Source organism: Saimiri boliviensis, chromosome 10 (genome assembly GCF_048565385.1).
Source record: "Saimiri boliviensis isolate mSaiBol1 chromosome 10, mSaiBol1.pri, whole genome shotgun sequence".
Classification (NCBI taxonomy): Eukaryota; Metazoa; Chordata; class Mammalia; order Primates; family Cebidae; genus Saimiri; species Saimiri boliviensis.
Genome location: NC_133458.1, coordinates 6,494,894 through 6,515,789, shown reverse-complemented (window position 1 = coordinate 6,515,789; position 20,896 = coordinate 6,494,894). Strand labels below are relative to the sequence as shown.

Genomic DNA, 20,896 nt, shown 5'->3' with positions numbered 1-20,896 from the left:
TACAAAAATTAGCTGGGTGTAGTGGCTTGTGCCTGTAATCCCAGCTACTTGGGAGGCTGAGGCAGAACTGCTTAAACCAGGACCCGGAGGCAGAGGTTGCAGTGAGCCGAGATCGCGCCACTGCTCTCCAGCCTGGGATATAGAGTGAGTCTCCGTCTCAAAAAAAATAATAAAAGAAAATAAAGAATGATGGTGGGGAAACTTACCCTCGGCAATACCAAAATTTACTATGCAGTTGTAATAATTAAAACTAGCATAGGAGTAAAGAATGAGACAGAAAAAAAATTCTAGAAACAAGTCAGTTCATAGTAGGAACTTAACATTTGATAGATATTAATTTTTAAATTTCTGAGGAAAAGGTGAAGATTTATTTTTAATTATTTTATTTTTGCGTCGGAGTTTTGCTCTTATTGGCCAGGCTGGTGTGTAATGGTGCGATCTTGGCTCACTGCAACCTCCATCTGCTGGGTTCAAGTGATTCTCCTGCCTCAGCCTCCAAAGTAGCTGGGATTACAGGGATGTGCCACCACACCCAGCTAATTTTGTATTTTTCTTTTTCTTTTTTTTTAAGACAGGGTTTCACCATGTTGGACAGGCTGGTCTTGAACTCCTGACCTCAGGTGATCCCCCCACCTCGGCCTCCCGAAGTGCTGAGATTACAGGCGTGAGCCACCACACCCGGTCTAATTTTGTATTTTTTTTAGTAGAGACAGTATTTCACCATGTTGGTCAGGCTGGTCTCAAACTCCTGACTTCAAGTGATCCACCTGCCTTGGCTTCCCAAAGTGCTGGGGTTTCAGGCTTGAGCCGCTGTGCCTGGCCAGATGGTAAAGATTTGAAAGTTAAAAATAAAACTACAGGCCAGGCGCGGTGGCTCACACTTGTAATCCTAGCACTTCGGGAGGCTGAGGTGAGCAGATTGCTTGAGCCCAGGAGGTCAACACCAGCCTGGGCAACATGGTGAAACTCTCTCTACTAAAAACACAAAAAAAGAGGTGGGAGGATCACCTGAGCCTGGGGAGGTCAAGGCTGCAGTGAGCTGTGATTGCGCCACTGTACTTCAGCCTGGATGACAGAGCAAGACTCTGTCTATATAAATAAATAAGTAAATAAAACTACAAAAATACCAGGAGATGTAAGAGGATGTTTTTATAACGTTGGTGTGGGGAAGTCTCCCCTATATAAGACATCATCCAGAACCCATAAATAAAATATTTTTAGATTTAGTCACAGGAAAAATTATAAATTCTATTCAGTAGGAGATATCATAAGCAGAATTAAAAGATGACCATCTAGGAAAGGCATATGTAATAACAAGGGCCAGCATGAATATAGGGGTTATGATGTGCTGGAATGGGGCTAAGCATTTTACGACTGGTAGGTATTATTATTGTTCCATTTTACAGATGGAGAATGAGGCCTAGCAAGTTCACATAGATGCTAAAAGGGTTAGTAGTCTACTGAGCATCTGCTGTTGTGGGTTGTTGAGCATCCCCTTTCCCTAAGGAGAGTCTCTTTTTGGCTTTGGAGCTCAAGAGAGTGGACCTTACCTTTGGGTGTAGAAAGCTTGAAGGACTGAGGTGTCCTGTGGCTGCTGATGATTCTGGCTACAGAAGGAAACGCTACTGCAGAAGGATGGAATCAAGGCAAACAGAGGTAACCGGGGAGAAAGGTTCGAGTTACTGTTAGGGTCCCTGGATCCTGTTGCACCTGAATGTAGATCCGCTCTTGGGCTTCCAGTTACAGAGTCAATGAGTTTCCTCTTTTCTCCTTCCTTCCTTCCTTCCTTCCCTCCCTCCCTCCCTCCCTTCCTTCCTTCCCTCCCTCCCTTTCTCCCTCCTTCTTTCATTCCTTCTTTCTTGCTTTTCTTTTTTTTCTTTTTTGACAGAGTCTTGCACCATCACCCAGGCTGGAGTGCAGTGGTGCAAACTTGGTTCACTGCAACCGCTCCCTCCCAGGTCCAAGTGATTTTCCTGCCTCAGTCTCTCGAGTAGCTGGGATTACAGGCACCTGCCACCATGCCCAGTTAATTTTTGTATTTTTAGTAGAGACAGGGTTTCACCATGTTGATCAGGCTGGTCTCAAGTTCTGGCTTCAGGTAATCCACCTGCCTCAGCCTCCCAAAGTGCTGGGATTACAGGCATGAGCCACCATGCCTGGCCAAGTTCCCTCTTAAGCTAATTTGGATGGTTTATTTGACCTTAAGAACCACAAACATCCTGGCTAGACGGATAGAATATTCTTAGTAGGTAAATATTTCAAGTATTTCAACTATGGAGAACAAAGGCAGACCAAGATAGCCAATGGGCAAAGCATGAGTAGAAACTCATTGAAGAAGCAAGAATGGGGGTTAGTTCTGGAGCTCCTCTCTGGGGTCCACACCTCCCGTGTGGAGGACCAGTACTGTTTCTACCCACTTCTGCCCACTGCTGAGACAGCATCCACAACCATCTGGGTGTGCAGAGGGTTTTTCTTGGGCTCACTCTGCCTTACTATATGGACCTCTTATTTGGTTCTCTGAAATAATCTTCCTTAGAGAGTTAGAAAAGACGAGAAATCGCTAGTGGCACACTGTTTCTGAAATATTAAGGAACTGAGAAAAGATTTCCCCCATCATGTGGCTACTGAGAACGCCACGTGCGTGTTGGGGCTCAAGTGTGCCACGGGAGGGGTTTTGGTCATTAACCCGCTCCTTCTCCAGGATTCGACCGCCCTCCCACGTGGCTGCTGCAGAGCCTGTAACGAAGCTGACAGCTCTTCCAGGCACGAGTTTTCTTCCTTAATGCATGGCTTCTTCAGAACAGAACCAATCAGAGTTTTATTTCATTCTGTTCCTATAAATCGGTTATGGGATGAAACTTCTTTGGTGCTGGAGAAGAAGTGCCTGGATGAGGGACTGATGAAGAGCAGGGGAATCATGTCACCACCAAGTATGTGGCATGGGCAGAGACTTGTGATGATCCAGTTGCAGCCTTGGCCAAGAGGCGCTCTGTGTTCAGCATTGTGGAAGATTCAGAATGAGTCAGAAAGGTCATTCTTGCTGTTCCAAAGCTTTCAATCCAGTTTAGGAGACAAGATAGGGGACCAGGAGGCAGTGGTGGGCATCTCTGATTAACCCACAGAGGGGATGAGGTTGAAGGCTGGAGAGAGCGAGGTAGTCATGGAAGTAAAGACATCAAAAGCATAATTAGACTCTGGTTTCTTTGAGGCAGGAAGGAAGAAGTTTAAGATGGGTACAGATGTATTTACATTTGTAGGATACTGATGCCAGACTGAATTTAACACAGGTTCACTTTGTCTCCTTAAACATAAGGCACTGGGCAAGAAGCAATGACAATCTGTTAGCAAGGGTCACCGTAATTCCGAGTTCTACTGAAAGGAACGCAGCGCCTTGGAAAATTGTTATTCCAAGCACGGGACAGAAAAATGTCAAAGACTATAGGGCAACTCAGAAGGGTACACGACCACGACCCTTTCCTGGCCCCTTTAAGGCTGATGTAATGCTTTAAGAGGCTAACACAGAAGGGTAAAGCCAGTCTCCTTAAAACCCAAAGCAGAGATTATAAAACGTCACTTTGGATCCTGTCTGGAATCGCAGCTGAAAAAAAAAGGAGTGGTGGTGCTAAGAGAACAAATCTGAAAAGGCTATTTTTTTTTTATTATTATTATTATTATTATTATTATTATTATTGAGACAGAGTCTCACTCTGTCACCCAGGCTGGAGTGCAGTGGCACGATCTTGGCTCACTGCAACCTCCACTTCCTGGGTTCAAGTGGTTCATCTGCCTCGTCCTCCTGAGTAGCTGGAACTACAGGCACGCACGCCACCACGCCTCGCTAACTTTTTTTATTTTTAGTAGAGATGGGGTTTTGTCATGTTGCCCAGGCTGTTCTCAAACTTCTGGCCTCAGGTGATCTGCCCACCTTGGCCTCCTACAGTGCTGGGATTACAGGCTCAAGCCGTCATGCCCGGTGGAAAAGGCTATTGATTAAACTTGGGATAACTTTAGCATTAGAAAAGGACTGTAAAGATTGAAATGCATAAAACATACAAAAATCCATGCGTTCATCACGATAGCCCAAACATTTTTTCATAAAGGTGCTTAAGGAATCAACTCATTAATTCAATATCGATAAAGGGAAGGAATCAAGTATTTATCCTGTCTTTCCAAACATGAGAGGAGAATTCTTCAATATGGAAGAACTATGGCTAATACCTGCCCAAGGAATGTAAACATTAGAATACTACCATTTGGTAAACCCTAACAAAATAATCATTCTAGCCAATGATTACCAATATCTGCTAAAATTACTGGGTGAAATGTTAACAGGGAACTTTAGAATAGACGGATCAAGCTGACAACATTTGAACTCAGTGATCAGTTTTAACATTATTGGATAGTGAGACATTTTGTGTCTCCTGAATAAAAGGCAAAAGGACGTTCACAGCACCACAGCACCACCTAGAAAGTATTCTTGGGTTTTTGTTTGCTGCATTTCTTTGGGACCGCGTGTCACTGCATTGCTCAGTCTGGAGTGCACTGGCACTATCTTGGCTCACTGCAATCCCCACCTCATGGGCTCAAGTGATTCCCTCACTTCAGCCTCCTGAGTAGCTGGGACCACAGGTGCATGCCACCAGGCCCAGCTAATGTTTTGTATTTTGTGTAGAGATAGGGTTTTATCTTATTCCCCAGGTTGGTTTTGAACTCCGGGGCTCAAGTGATCCTTTCATCTTGGCCTCCCAAAGTGTTCAAATTACACGTGTGAACCACTGTGCCCAGCCCAAGGTATTCTTTTTTTTTTTTTTTTTGAGACGGAGTTTTGCTCCTGTTACCCAGGCTGGAGTGCAATGGCGCGATCTCGGCTCACCCCAACCTCCGCCTCCTGGGTTCAGGCAATTCTCCTGCCTCAGTCTCCTGAGTAGCTGGGATTACAGGCACGCGCCACCACGCCCGGCTAATTTTTTGTATTTTTAGTAGAGACGGGGTTTCACCATGTTGACCAGGATGGTCTCGATCTCTTGACCTTGTGATCCACCCGCCTCGGCCTCCCAAAGTGCTGGGATTACAGGCGTGAGCCACCGCGCCCGGCCCCAGGGTATACTTAAAAACAAACAAACAAACAATCAAACTTAATTCTCATGAATGGTCTAAATTTTTCTACGCGTTGACAGAAAATACGGAGGGTAAAGGAACACATAAAAGAACACTGTGAGGTGGCTGAGTGCAGTGGCTCATGCCTGTAATCCTAACACTAAGGGAGGCCAAGGCGGGTGGATCACTTTAAGTCAGGAGTTCGAGACCAGCCTGACCAATATGGTGAACTTCCACCTCAACTAAAAATACAAAAATTAGCTAGGTGTGGTGGCAGACACCTGTAATCGCAGCTACTTGGGAAACTGAAGCACAAGGATCACTTGAACCTGAGAAGTGGAGGTTGCAGTGAGCCGAGATTGCGCCACTGCACTCTAGCCTGGGAGACAGAGAGATTCTGTCTCAACAACAACAAAAAAAAAAAAAAAAAAAAAAAAAAGGAGAAAAAGAACAGAGGATACAACCTGCCACATTGAGACTGTAAAGTTGTATAGGACAAATGATGACCTCGTCATTCAATCACAACTAAGTTCAGGGTGACCTTGATTTGATCCTGATTCAAATAAACTGAAAAGGCCGGGCACAGTGACTTATGCCTGTAATCCCAGCACTTTGGGAGGCCAAGATGGGCCGATACCTGAGCTCAGGAGTTCAAGACCAGCCTGGCCAATGTGGTAAGACCCTCGTCTCTACTAAAAACACAAAAATATTAGCCAGGTGTGGTGGCAGCCACCTGTAATCCCAGCTACTCAGGAGGCTGAAGCAGGAGATGCACTTGAACCTGGGGGCAGAGGTTGCAGTGAGCCAAGATCATGCCACATACACCTGCCTGGGCAACAGAACGAGACTCCATCCCCCAGAAAACAAAACAAACTTACATTTTAGTTATTTGGTTTTTTATTTTTAGAAACAGAGTCTGGCTCTGTTGCCCAGGGTGAAGTGCGGTGGTATGATCATAGCTCACTGCAGCCTTGAATTCCTGGGCCTTAGCCTCCTGAGTTCCTGAGGCTACAGGCGCACGCCACCACTCCTGGCTAATTTTTTATTTTTTGTGGAGACAGCATCTCCCTATGTTGCCCAGGCTGGTCTGGAACTTCTGGCTTCATGCAGTCTCAGTGCTGAGACTGCATGTGTCAGCCACCACACCTGGCCTAATTTTTAATCTTTATGAGTACATAATAGGTGTATATGTTCATGGGCACAAGATTAAGGCAGACTTTGTGTAATAATCACATCAGAGTAAGTGGAGTATCCATCACCTTGAACCTTTATCATTTCTCTGTTAGGAACAGGGAAAATTATACTCTTTTAACTATTTAAAATATATAAGGCTGGGCACGGTGCTCATGCCTGTCATTCTAGCACTTTGGGAAGCCCAGGCAGGCAGATCACATGAGGTCAGGAGTTTGAGACCAGCCTGGTCAACATGGTGAAACCCCATCTCTACTAAAAATACATTAAAAAATGAGCTGATGTGGTGGCAGGTATCTGTAATCTCAGCTACTCAGAAGGCTGAGGCAGGAGAATTACTTGAACTGGGAGGCAGAGGTTGCAGTGAGCCAAGTTCATACCATTACACTCTAGCGTGGGTGACAGAGCAACACTCCACCTCAAAAAAATAAACCTTCATCTACCAGGTTCAAGTAATTCTCGTGCCTCAGCCTCTTGAGTAGCTGTGATTATGGGCGTCCAGACTAATTTTTGTATTTTTAGTAGAGATAGGGTTTCACCATGTTGGCCAGGCTGTTCTTGAACTTCCAACCTCAGGTGGTCCAAGGGGCCTCCCAAAGTGCTGGGATTATAAGGTGAGCCACAAAGCTGGCCTAGAAACCATTTGTAAATGCTGCTTTGTTTTTTCCTCTCTGAGGTATTTTCTTGCTAAGGGTTGAGCACTACACACTTTATCTCAAAGTGTCTTTGAAGAGTAAAGCAAATCTCTCAACACAGGTTTCTAAGATAAAGAACAGCCATCTCCAAACTCCTGCCGTGCCTGAGGAACTGCGCTAGGTTGGGAGGCTGTCTGGAGCCCGGGACACTGGGGGTTAACAGCCTGTCCCTGGCAGCTGAGCGTCCCCACAGCTGCCAGCAATTAGACTAGCTGGCAGTCCCCTTAGGAAACTCCTGCTGCCTGATGAGGACTAATTGCTTGCCAGCATCTAAGTCCCCAATCGATAGAAATGGAAATCCATTAGGGAAAGGCTAGTGAGAGGCACTGGCTTCTGGGGAGGCCCCAGGCCTGCAGAGGCACAGACCCAGCCAGGGTGGGCGCTGCCAACACACCCCACCGTGGGTGCCGCCAACACATGGTCCCTGAAAAACCACCGGTGAAACGCTGTCCTCGGAGAGTGTTCTTCTCCTCCTGATTATGGTCTATACCTGAAGAAGCCTGTTCCTGGCCAACGTAGCATTATGATAGTTGTTTCCTAGAGATACAAACCACGTGTCCTGGGAGAGAGGCAGGGGGCAAGGTCAGTGCAGGCTGGGATGGTCTGCAAGCCTCCGTGGAAATGCATGGGCTTAGCTGAGCTTTGGGTCGGGCAGTTTTCTGTAATAAGCAGACTCAGTGGACTCGGAGGCAGCCACTGAAAATACCTACTTCAGATCCCTGTCAGTTAGAAATTTGTGACCGCACACCAGAGAGAATGGCAGTTTTCATGGGAATCATTTCAACCAATGATATGCTGGTTTCTGAGAATACAAAGATGAGGAAGATCTGGTCCTTACCTTAGAAGAATCTACCATCCATGCAAGTTCAAACACAACGTGATTACAGAGGGACGATTTAAACTTATTAGAACAAAATAAAACAAAATGAGGATTTATAATCCCACCCCCACCACCAAATTTTCTCACTTAATTGATTTTTTTTGTTAAAACTACCCCTCCCCCACACAAACAGTTTTGTTTTCAGCCTATTTGGAAATGCAAGGCTATCACAATGAAGTATGTATTGTGATATTTGAGAAAATACATTTGGGAGCTTACTTTAGATAAGTTGCACAAGTAGGACACAGGTCATATAAAAAGTTCTTTCTCATCAGGAGTTCAGGAACAAAAAGTTCCTCTGTAAGATTATACATAAAGATTGTATTCAATTCAAACCGTGATTTTGTTTCTCCAGAAATAACATGCTTGTTGTTAAGAGTTTATGAAAATTAGGCAAGAGAAGAACCACAGTATTATGACTATTATGTTGCAACTTTGTGCAGAGGCAGATTCTTGTCCCTCTTGAACTACAAGTGCAGGAATTCTGAACCGGGACATCACGGTGGCTCATGCCTATAATCCCAGCACTTTGGGAGGCCAAGGTGGATGGATGGCCTGAGCTCAGGAGTTCGAGACCACCCTGGGCAACACGGCGAAAACCTGTCTCTACTAAAAATACAAAAATTAGGCCGGGCGCGGTGGCTCAAGCCTGTAATCCCAGCACTTTGGGAGGCTGAGGCGGGTGGATCACGAGGTCGAGAGATCGAGACCATCCTGGTCAACCTGGTGAAACCCTGTCTCTACTAAAAATACAAAAAATTAGCTGGGCATGGTGGCGTGTGCCTGTAATCCCAGCTACTCAGGAGGCTGAGGCAGGAGAATTGCCTGAACCCAGGAGGCGGAGGTTGCGGTGAGCCGAGATCGCGCCACTGCACTCCAGCCTGGGTAACAAGAGCGAAACTCCGTCTCAAAAAAAAAAAAAAAATACAAAAATTAGTTGGATGTGGTGCTGAGTGCCTGTAATCCCAGATACATGGGAGGCTGAAGCAGGAGAACTGCTTGTGCCTGGGAGGGGGAGGTTGCAGTGAGCAGAGACTGCGCCACTGCACTCCAGCCTGGGTGACAGAGAGAGGCTCCCTCTCAAACACAAAGCAAAAAAGAATTCTGAACGGGACTGAACTAAAACTATTGTAAAGTAAAAAAAAAGTAAAATGTGTTCTTGTTATTGACCTCAAATACAATCTAGAACAACCTCTTTAAGCACATAAAGCATTTGCTTTGTAAGGCACTGGCTTCACAATCAGGTCGATTACAAATGATCCATTCATTAAAAGAAGGTCCGGCATCAAGAAACTCATTTAAGTTGTACGTATGTATTAAAGGAATAATGAAACTGCATTTCTGTTAAAATTTGGGTACTATTTTTCCAAAGTAGTATAGTATGACTTTTCAATGTAGGCTTAAGACAATTTCAAACGCCAATTACCACATTATAGAGAAATTCTTAAGATGTTGACAGTGTTGTCTTTTAGAGTGAGTGCTGCAGACGGGCACAGAAGAGACGCCTGTGGAACTGATCTGGATTTCGCTGCACAGTTATGTCTCTACAGTTATTGCCTATCAAACCTCTTTTCGTTTAGAAGATTATTTAATGGGAGTAAATTCTTTTGTTTGTTTGTTTGTTTGAGACAGTCTCGCTCTATTGCCAGGCTGGAGCGCAGTGGTGCGATCCTGGCTCACTGCAACTTCCATTTTCTGGTTTCAAGCAATTCTCCTGCCTCAGCCTCCCTAGCAGCTGGGACTACAGGCACGCACCACCACGCCCGGCTAATTTTTTGTATTTTTAGTAGAGACAGGGTTTCACCATTTTGGCCAGGATGGTCTTGATCACTTGACCTCGTGATCCTCCTGCCTCCGTCTCCCAAAGTGCTGGCATTACAGGCGTGAGCCACTGTGTCCGGCTGGGAGTAAATTCTTACTATTCTTCCATACTGCTGAATGGGGGTGAGATCATGCAGGAAGCCAAAAGGATAAATGAATTTCAGCGACAGAGCTCAGGAAGCCATCAGAATAGACCTTGCTAGTGACTTGCAAATTCACTTGTTTAAAGTATAATTTTTTTTAGTGCTTTCATAAAATAGCCTGATTATAAAGTAAGGAGACTGGTTTTACAAACTTCAAAGGAAAACGAATCTCCTTGTTCTATGCTCAAAACCCAATACTTTCTCCACTGTGTCATTTGATCCAAAGGAAGACATGTATTACTTACTACTGTGCTGATCAATAAGAGGGGAAGAAGGAAGAGAAAGTGACCTGCTGGAGATGAGGCAGGTGATGAACAGCAGGGCTGGTTCGATAACCTGATTCTCTCCATTCAGATTCACTGCAACCTCCACCTCCCGGGTTCAAGCAATTCTCCTGCCTCAGCCTCCTGAGTAGCTGGGATTACAGGTGCCTGCCACCGAGCCTGGCTAATTTTTAGTAGAGACTGGGGGGGGGTCTCACCATTTTGGCCAGGCTGGTCTCGAACTCCTAACCTTGTGATCCACCTGCCTTGACCTCCCAAAGTGCTGAGATTACAGGTGTGAACCAACGCACCCGGCCTTCCTTTACTATTATTTTGACTTTGCAATTTTTTTCCTCAAGGATCTCTTTATTCTTTATTTCCTTTTCTTGAATTTATTTTTTTTTTCTAGTGGGATGCTTTTGGTTTCTTCCTTCTACATTTTCTTATTTCTGTTAATTATGTAAATTTCCTGTAATCTAGGAGTAACTGAGGTCATTTCTCCATGTGGAAATCTGGATGTGAGGAGGCTTTGACAAAGGTATCGGGCAGATATTAGAAACTTTGTTACTCCCAAATTAAAGGACAAATGCACTATTTGGTAACTAGGATCCCTTACTAGTACCGAATACCACTCAAACTCAGTATATTTGATTGTGTGCTTAAGTTTTATGCGGTTAACAAGGAACAAGTCTAAAATAAGAACCCAGATCCTAAGCGGTCTTGATTTTAAACTTTCACTTTCTTTTTTAATGTAACTTTAACAGAAGTCCTTGTATTTTGAGAGTCCTAGCAATCTAGGTTGGTATAAAGGGAAGAACTCTGAAATTCTAGGAGACGCTTACATCGCTCACCTTTAGAAGGAGTTCTTCACCTCGCTTAGCAGAGCAGGGCTTGCCGGCCACTCACCGTTTTGCTTTGATTCCACTGTCCTTACCGGAACTCCTGCTGTTCCATCGGAGGAGCCCAAACTCTTCCCTAAAGTTTAAGCAAATAAGAGTCTAGATTTCCAGACTTTCAATCTGCTGGATGAGGTGAAGAGTTAATGGGAAACCAAGGATTAAAGGCAGCTGGTTTCAGTGGCAAAGGAAAGAGCTTGGGAGAAAGTCCGGAGTGCTCCCGGATGAATCCAAAGAGCACCTGACTGTTGTGGCAAAGGCAACTTCAAAACCCAAAATTTGAAATCTTGGCAAAACACTACCTATCACATTTGAATAAAGTGAAATACCGTTTAAAAATTAGCTAACATTCTGGCCACGCCCCAAGCCCTGGCCTACGGCTTCCCCCAACACCAGAGCCAGCTGCCAGGCACAGCCCACACCCGTTACCTCGTCCCACGAACTGTGCCAGGAGGAAGGTTCCACCACACCCTCCCAAGTCCCCCACTCTAGCCCCACAGGAAGTCCTTTCCCCCGCTTTTTAAAAAAATAATTAATCAATTAATTAAAAAAATATAAATTAGCTAACATATTTCCATTTTTTGTTTAAACGTTCTCACATGATATATGTATTTTATTTTTTTAATAGCTTTATAGAGATAGAATTCACCCATTTAAAGGATACAATTCAGTTCAGGCACAGAGTGGCTCATGCCTATAATTTCAGCATTTTGGGATGCTGAGGCAGGAGGACGGCTTGAGCCCAGGAGTTCTAGTCCAGCCTGGGCAACACAGTAAGGCCCCAGCTCTACAAAAAAAAAAGAAAATTATCTGGGCATGGTGGTGCACACCTGCGTTCCCAGTCACTTGAGAGGCTGAGGTGGGCGAAATGCTTGCACCTGGGAGGTGGAGGCTGTAGTGAGCTGTGACCACGCATGCCACTGCACTCCAGGCTGGGTGAGAATGAGACCTTCTCTCTCTCAAAAAAAAAAAGTAGGTCGGGTACAATAGTTCATGCCTGTAATCCCAGCACTTTGGGAGACTGAAGTGGGTGGATCACCTGAGGTCAGAAGTTCAAGACCAGCCTGACCAATATGGCGAAACCCCATCTCTACTAAAAATATAAAAATTAGCTGGGTATGGTGGCATGCTCCTGTAGTCTCAGCTACTCGGGAGGCCAAAACAGAAGAATTGCTTGAACTCGTGAGGTGAAGGTTGCAGTAAGCCAAGATCATGCCACTGCACTCCAGCCTGGGCAACAGATGGAGACTCTGTCAAAAAACATATATATATATAGAAGGCCGGGTGTGGTGGCTCATGCTATAATCCTAGCACTTTGGGATGCCGAGGTGGGCGGATCACGAGGTCAGGAGTTCGAGACCAGGTTGGGCAACATGGTGAAACCTTGTCTCTACTTAAAATATAAAAATTAGCTGGGCGTGGTGGTGCCTGCCTGTAATCCCAGCTACTCAGGAGGCTGAGGCAGGAGAATTGCTTGAACCTAGGAGGCAGAGGTTGCAATAAGCTGAGATCACGCCACTGCACTCCAGCCTGGCAACAGAGTGAGACTCTGACTCAAAAAAATATATATATATACACAAGTCAGTGGGCTTTAATGTATTCTCAGAATTGTGCAAATTGTGCAACCATCACAATTAATTTTGCAACATTTGTATCACCCCAAAAAGAAACCCCATACCCATCAGCACTGACTCCCCATTTCTTCCCTAGCCCGCGCCCCTAGTCAGTCATTAATCTACTTTATACCTCTATTGATTTTTCCATTCTGGACATTTCATATAAATGGAGTTATATAATATGTGGCCTCTTGTGACTGGATTCTTGCACTTAGTGTGATGTTTTCAAGGTTCATCCAGGTTGTAGCATGTATCAGTAGTTCATTCATTCTCCTTGTCAAATAGTATTACCCTCTCTATCTTACACACACAGACATGCATGCAACACTTCATTTATCCATTCATCAGCTGATGCACATTTGTATTGTTTCTACTTTTTTGGCTTTTACAAATAATCCTTGCTATGAATCTTAGTGTACAAGGTTTTGTGTGGATCTATTCCTCTTGGACAGTGTGAAGAAAAATAAAATATCAGGACCCCAGAACTCAGCATGCCAAACATAAAGTGAGGCTTGGGAGCTGAGTCTTACAGTACCACCTTCCTTTTGTTCCCAAACAGCTCTGATTTCACAACCCTCGGTCTAGGCCTCGTCCATGAGCCACAGCATTCTCACAATGCTAGAACGCCACGTACCTCCCCAGGTGGCCTCCCACATTCCTTACGAGCCCCTAAATCTTTCAGGATACAGAATCCCCCTAGAAACTGGCCCTAAAACCAAGTTCTGCGGAATCTCACCCTCCCAATGTCAGTTACCAGCTTATTATCTTCACAGGTAGAAGACAAGGGTGGGACCTGAAATCATCCCGCTGCCCACCCTGAGATGAATGCATCCTCGGCTCTTCCCTCTATCCCCGCTTCTCACATGTTTATCTTATGTAAAGTGTCGATTTGCTGAGTGTAAAACAATGCATAGTTCACTTTTCTCCCCACTCTCTCCTTTTGCATATAAAATGAAGCTGCTCTGAAGCCATTCAGAGCCTCACAACAATGTGACTGTCTGACTCGCCGCCTCCCCGCCCTTCTTTTCTCTCCAGCTTGCTCTTTCCCATTTAAACACTGAAGTTCCCAAAAGCCCCTTTGGAAGAAGCACAGGTCACAGACACTCCTGTGATTTGTGTTTTTTCCCCTCCCGGCTCATGCTCAACCTTGGCTAAGTAAACTTTATGGCTGGAGACCTGCCTTAGTCACTTTTTGGCTAATGATAGGACACCTAGGAGTGGAATTGCTGGCTAATGTGGCAACCCTCTTGTTTAACCTTTTGGGGAACTGCCAGTCTGTTTACTAAAACAGCTGCCCCATTTTCCATTGCCACCCTAAATACATGAGGATTCCAACTTCTCTACATCTTCCATAACACCTGCTTTTGTTTTTGTTGTTTTTAAAGAAATATGAAATTGCAGCTCATACTTCCAATCGGTATTTCCCTGACAACAAGCGATATTGAGCATCTTTTTTATTTTTCTTCTTTGTTTGAGACAGAGTTTCACTCCTGTTGCCCAGGCTGGCAACAAGGGTAGCTAGGATTACAACAAGTAGCTGATCTTTTCATGGGCGTATTGGCAATTTGCATATTCTCTTTGAAGAAGTGTCTGTTTAGATCCTTTGCCCACTTAAAAAAAATGTTTTTTATGTTTTTATTATTGAATTATAAAGTTCCTTTATATATTCTAGATATAACTTGCTTATCAAATATATAATTTGCAAATATTTCTCCCATTCAGAGGGTTTTCCTTGAATTTTCCTGATGGTGTCTATTGAAGCACAAAAAGTCTCAATGTTGATAAAGTCCACTTTGTCTATTTTTTCTTGATATTTGTACATTTGGTGTCATATATAAAAAACCCATTGCCAGCCAGGTGCAGTGGCTCACGCCTATAATCCCAGCAGTTTGGGAAGGTGAGGCAGGCGGATCATCTGAGGTCGGGAGTTCAAGAGCAGCCTGACCAACATGGAGAAACCCCGTCTCTACTAAAAATACAAAATTAGCCAGGCGTAGTGGCACATGCCTGTAATCCCAGCTACTAGGGAGGCTGAGGCAGGAGAATCACTTGAACCCAGAGGCAGAGGTTGTGGTGGGCCAAGATTGTGTCACTGCACTCCAGCCTGGGCAACAAGAGTAAAACTCTGTCTCAAAAAAAAAACAAAAAAACAAAACACCCCACAAAAAACTCATTGCCTAGTCCAAGGTCACAAAGATTTATGGCATGTTTTCTTCAAAGAATTTTATTTATTTATTTTAGTATTATTACTTTTTTTTTGAGACAGAGTCTTGCTCTGTCGCCCAGGCCGGAGTGCAGTGGCGCACTCTCTGCCCACTGCAGCCTCCACCTCCCAAGTACAAGTGATTCTCCTGCCTCAGCCTCCTGAGTAGCTGGGACTGCAGGCATGCGTCACCATGCCCAGCTAGTTTTTGCATTTTTAGTAGAGATACGGTTTCACCATGTTGGTCAGGCTGGTCTTAAACTCCTGACCTCAGATGATCCACCTATGCAGCCTCCGAAGGTGTGAGCCACTGCTCCAGGCCTCTTCTAAGGATTTTACAGTTTTAATCTTACATTTAGGTCTACAATGTATTTTGAGTTAATTTTCGTATATGATGTGAGAGAGGGGTCCAGCTTCATTCTTTTACATGTGGCTATCCAGTTGTCCTAGCACTATTTGTTGAAAGACTATTCTTTCTCCAGCGAATTATCTTGGAGAATTCTCTGTCAAATAGCATTTGACCATAAAGGTGGAGGTTTATATCTGGACTCTCAGATGCCTACCTGTCTAACGCGTTGGTAACTCTTTTTATTGCTGTGGCTTTGTAGTAAGTTGTAAAATTGGGAAGTGCGAGTCCTCCAATTGTGTTGTTTTTCAGGTGTTGGTTCCTGGAATTTCCACGTAAGTTTTAGGCTCAACTGTCAACTTCTGCAAAAAATTCTGCAAAAACGTAACTAAAATATTCGCAGAAATTGTGTTTAATCTGTAACTGAATTCTAAAATATGCATAGAAATTGTGTTTAACCTGTAAATGAATTTGGGGAGCCTCACTACTTAGCACTATCACATCTTTTGCTCTATAGGATGTCTTTCCACTTATGTAGGTCTTCCTTAATTTCTGCTAAAAATGAAAAATGTCTGTCGTTTTGAGAGTATGCATTCTTTACTTCTTTTGTTAAATTCACTTCTAAGTAAGTATTTTGCTCTTTTTGATGTTATTATAAATGGAATTTTTTTTTTTTTTTTAGACAGAGTCTCACTCTGTCGCCAGGCTGGCGTGCAGTGGCGCAATCTCAGCTCACTGTAACCTCCACCTCCCAGGTTCAAGCGATTCTCTTGCCTCAGCCTCCCAAGTAGCTGAGACTACAGGTGCACACCACCACACCCAGCTGATTTTTGTATTTTCAGTAGAGACAGGGTTTCACCATGTTGGCCAAGCTGGTCTTGAACTCCTGATTTCATGATCCGCCTGCCCTGGCCTCCCAAAGTGCTGGGATTACAGGAGTCAGCCATCATACCTGGCCTTATTTTTATTTTTTATTTCTCTTGGAAACAGGGTCTTGCTCTGTTTCCCAGGCTCGAGTGCAGTGGTGCGATCTCAGCTTACTACAACCTCTGCCTCATGGGCTCAAGCAATTCTCATACCTCCCAAGTAGCTGGGACTACAGATGTGTGTTACCATGCCTGGCTAATTTTTGTATTTTTAGTAGACATAGGGTTTCAAGACTAGCCTTGCCAAGATGGTGAAACCGCATTTCTACTAAAAATAAAAAAATTACCTGGGCGTGGTGGCAGGTGTCTGTAATCCCAGTTACCTGGGAGGCTGAGGCAGAGAATTGCTTCAACCCAGGAGGCAGAAGTTTCAGTGAGCCAAGATCTCTTTTTTTTTTTTTTTGAGACGGAGTTTCGCTCTTATTACCCAGGCTGGAGTGCAATGGCGCGGTCTCGGCTCACCGCAACCTCCGCCTCCTGGGTTCAGGCAATTCTCCTGCCTCAGCCTCCTGAGTAGCTCGGATTACAGGCATGTGCCACCATGCCCAGCTACTTTTTTTTTTTGTATTTTTAGTAGAGACAGGGTTTCACCATATTGACCAGGACGGTCTCAATCTCTTGACCTCGTGATCCACCCGCCTCGGCCTCCCAAAGTGCTGGGATTACAGGCGTGAGCCAACGCGCCCGGCCGTAAACCAGCATCTTATAGAATCCTATCCATTATCTTTGTATACTCATGTCAATTACTAAAAATAGTAAACTGTTGTTCAGTAAACCCTACTTTAAAAGTATGCACTGTAATCACAGTTACTCAGGAGGCTGAGGCAGGAGAATCACTTGAACTCAGGAGGTGGAGGTTACAGTGAGCCAAGATAGGGCCATTGCATTCCAGCCTGGGCAAGAGTGAGACTCTGTCTCAATAAAAATTTAAAAAAAAAAAAAAAAGGTATGCCAATAGGCCAGGCATAACAAGATCCAGTCCCAACCCTGTGGCTGGTAGGGTTCCCAGCCTGTGACTGTCTGTTACCTCCCTCCCACCACCATCCATTCCAGGTTGCCCCCACTTTCTGCCAAACATTTTGGCCTGTCTGGCTCGTTTACCAGCCTAGGGGATCCATTCTTTCATCTGCAAGGGGTCTGAAGCCCTTCATTGCCTTGCCCTTCTCTGGCACGGCTGCTTCAGTTCCTCACTGACAGCTATCCATGGGCATGGGAGTGTCATAGAGAGTCTTATTTTACCCGAGAGGCATTCTTCCCACCCACACCAAACCTGATTATGGTACACTGCTGCTGGAGGTGGAATCTTTCAAGCACCAGAAAAAAAGGGAGTGGCAGGGAGAAGGGGATCAACTTGAAACACTGACGTCTGAGGATTCCTATGGTCAAAGAACCACGAACCCATAGTAGAGATTCATGATTTCCCCTCTCATATGTTAAGGGTGGGCTATCTTTACAGTGGGCCAGTGGAGTAAAGAACAGTTCTCTTAATGACCTAACATCTCTGGTTATTTAGAATGCATCGCTTATGGGAGAATACTGTGTGCAAAGAGGCAGGGGTAGCAATCACCGAGGGCAGTGGAGGCTCGCCTCATCCAGGCAATAGCATGGTAAGCTATTAGTAGGACAGAATGTCTATCATCTATCATCTGCGTATCTATCATCTATATATCTACTATCTATCTATCTATCTATCATCTACTTATCTATCTATCCTCACCCAGCTATTTACAGTATTCCATCCACCCAACCCACCCATCCATTCAAGCATTTATCCATCCAATAATTAAAATATTCAAGAGGTATAGATAACATTTTGGGAAATGCTATTTTCTCTGTAATTTCAGAGTTCCTGCCAACGGGAAAGAACTTGAGGATTATGGTCATTCACTTGTGTCTCAGTTGCATATTTTGCCTGACTACAAGGAAGAATCGTGAAAATGTCCATGTTTTCTTTTGACAGATGAACTTTACCATTTCAAGTGAAAGGAATATACACTCAAGGTAAGTTAATGTTCTATGTTAATGTTACGGTTTCATTAACTTTTAGATTGTGTAATATTAAAATCCATATTTAGTTTTGAACTGAGGCAAGTGTCTTTCCTGATGTTACAGATCAGCTAATTATGTTCATTTATTCAGTCCTATTATGTACTTAACTATATTTAGACCTAACTTACGGATCTTATTAAGAAATATGTTTCTGGGCCGGGCGCAGTGGCTCAAGCCTGTAATCCCAGACTTTGGGAGGCCGAGGCGGGTGGATCACGAGGTCAAGAGATTGAGACCATCCTGGTCAAGATGGTGAAACCCCGCCTCTACTAAAAATACAAAAAAAATTAGCTGGGCATGGTGGCTCGTGCTTGTAGTCCCAGCTACTCAGGAGGCTGAGGCAGAATTGCCTGAACCCAGGAGGCAGAGGGTGTGGTGAGCCAAGATCGCGCCATTGCACTCCAGCCTGGTTAACAAGAGCAAAACTCCGTCTCAAAAAAAAAAAAAAGAAATATGTTTCTGACACATTTTGCTTTGTGTTACCCATTATTTATCAATATCTGAAATATTTAGGTTGTTTTGACAAACTGTGTCCTACTAATAGCTATTACAATTACTCAGTTACTTAATATTTGGAGTCTTAAGTTCAATGGAGGAAACAGTTCCTTTCTTTTTTTGTTTCTGAAACAAGGAATTGGCTCTGTCTTCAGGCTGACGTCCAATGTTGCAATCATAGCTCACTGCAGCCTGGACTTCCTGGGCTCACGCAAGCCTCCCATCTCAGCCTCCTGACTAGTAGGGACTCCAGGCATGTGCCACTGCACCCAGCTAATTTTTTTTTTTTTTTTTGAGACGGAGTTTCACTCTTGTTACCCAGGCTGGAGTGCAATGGCGCGATCTCAGCTCACCGCAACCTCCGTCTCCTGGGTTCAGGCAATTCTCCTGCCTCAGCCTCCTGAGTAGCTGGGACTACAGGTGTGCGCCACCATGCCCAGCTAATTTTTGTATTTTTAGTAGAGACGAGGTTTCGCGATGTTGACCAGAATGGTCTCGATCTCTTGACCTCGCGATCCACCTGCCTCGGCCTCCCAAAGTGCTGGGATTACAGGCGTCAGCCACCGCGCCTGGCCATCCAGCTAATTTTTTAAAAAAATTTCTAGAGATAGGGTTTTGCTATCTTGCCCAGGCTGGGGAGAAAACAGTTTCTAATTTAAATTGATATGTATATATTTGTTGCAGAGACCTGTGTTTGGGCCAACAAACTCAATACAGGACTTTCAAATATAAAAAGCATTAGAGGCTGGGTACGGTGGCTCATGCCTGTAATACTAGCACTTTGGAAGGCTGAGGCAGGTGGATCACGAGGTCAAAAGATCAAGACTATCCTGGCCAACATGGTGAAACCCTGTCTCTACTAAAAATACAAAAATTAGCTGGGTGTGGTGGCGCATGCCAATAATCTCAGCACTTTGGGAGGCTGAGGTGGGCAGATCCCTTGAGGTAAGCAGTTTGAGACCATCCTGGCCAATATGGTGAAACCCTGCCTCTACCAAAACATACAAAAATTAGCTGGATGTGGTGATGCATGCCTGTAGTCCCAGCTACTAAGGAGAGTCGCTGGGAGAGAATCACCTGAACCCGGGAGGCGGAGGTTGCAATGAGCCGAGATCACACCACTGCATTCCAGCCTGGGTGACAAAGCGAGACTCTACCCCCCCCAAAAAAAAAAAAAAAAAAAAAAAGTATGGTGGATATCAAACTGCTGTGAGTGTAGATTTTAGTGGATATTTGAAATAAATGTTTTATTTTAAAATGTGAATATGCCATAAATTAAATACTTATGAAAGAAAGTTTGAATTGTTAAGTCAAAACATGTAAGGGGATACATAATTTTCCAAATTTTTTTTAGCAAATACATTAGTAGAAAAGAAGTTAGTAGCTGGGTGTGGTGGCTCATGCCTGTAATACCAGCACATTGGGAGGCTAATACAGGCAGAGGTCAAGAGTTCAAGACCAGCCTGACCAACATGGAGAAACCTTGTCTCTACTAAAAATACAAAATTAGCCAGGCATAGTGGTGCATGCCTGTAATCTCAGCTACTTAGGAGGCTGAAGCAAGAGAATTGCTTGAACCCAGGAGGCGGAGGTTGCAGTGAGCTGACTGAGCCATTGCACTCCAGCCTGGGCAATAAGAGTGAAACTCTGTTTCAAAAAAAAGAAGAAGTTAATGATCCTAATTCAGACTCCGGGTTTTATCCATGAGATTAAGCGCCTTGCACACAGTCACGTCTAGTGGGTTGCACCACAGCAGTAAGACCCCAAGGCTCCCCACACATGAGAGATCTGCAATCACAGATTCTGTTGTCCATACATTTTATATATTTATTTTGATTTCCAGTGCACTATTCACATATAACCTTATGTATGAATCCTCTTTATAGTCAAGAATCTATGATACCCTATAATTTATCTCTGGCATATATTAGATTTTTATATACTAGATTTAAATAGACAAACAGGTATTTGTTAATCTGTATTTTAAGTAAGATTAAGTGTTTCACCCTGTAAATGATCATTACCCCAATATGTGCTTAGAGAGGCAGAAGTGACCTGAGAGGTCAGCCAATCAGAAATACAGAATAAACTTTGGCACAGTGAATTACCCCCAAAAAGCCTTCAGGAAATTTGGAATATTTGAAATGTTAAAGGCATGAATTATGTGGATATCCATAAATATTTCTGAATTTTTAAAAAAGATCCTTTAAGAAACTTCAAGATAAATGAATGGAATCCAATAATTTAAGACTCAAGTGCTGTTATTTCTACAAGA

At 44.1% G+C, this 20,896-nt stretch overlaps 1 non-coding gene across 1 annotated transcript; it reads left to right on the top strand.

The window, feature by feature from the left end:
- Window positions 1–3,478: 3,478 nt before the first annotated feature.
- Window positions 3,479–3,600, top strand: LOC120365500 (small nucleolar RNA SNORA26). The gene has a single exon (XR_005580424.2). It is a non-coding gene; the product is annotated as a small nucleolar RNA SNORA26 (small nucleolar RNA).
- The last annotated feature ends 17,296 nt before the right edge of the window (window positions 3,601–20,896 follow it).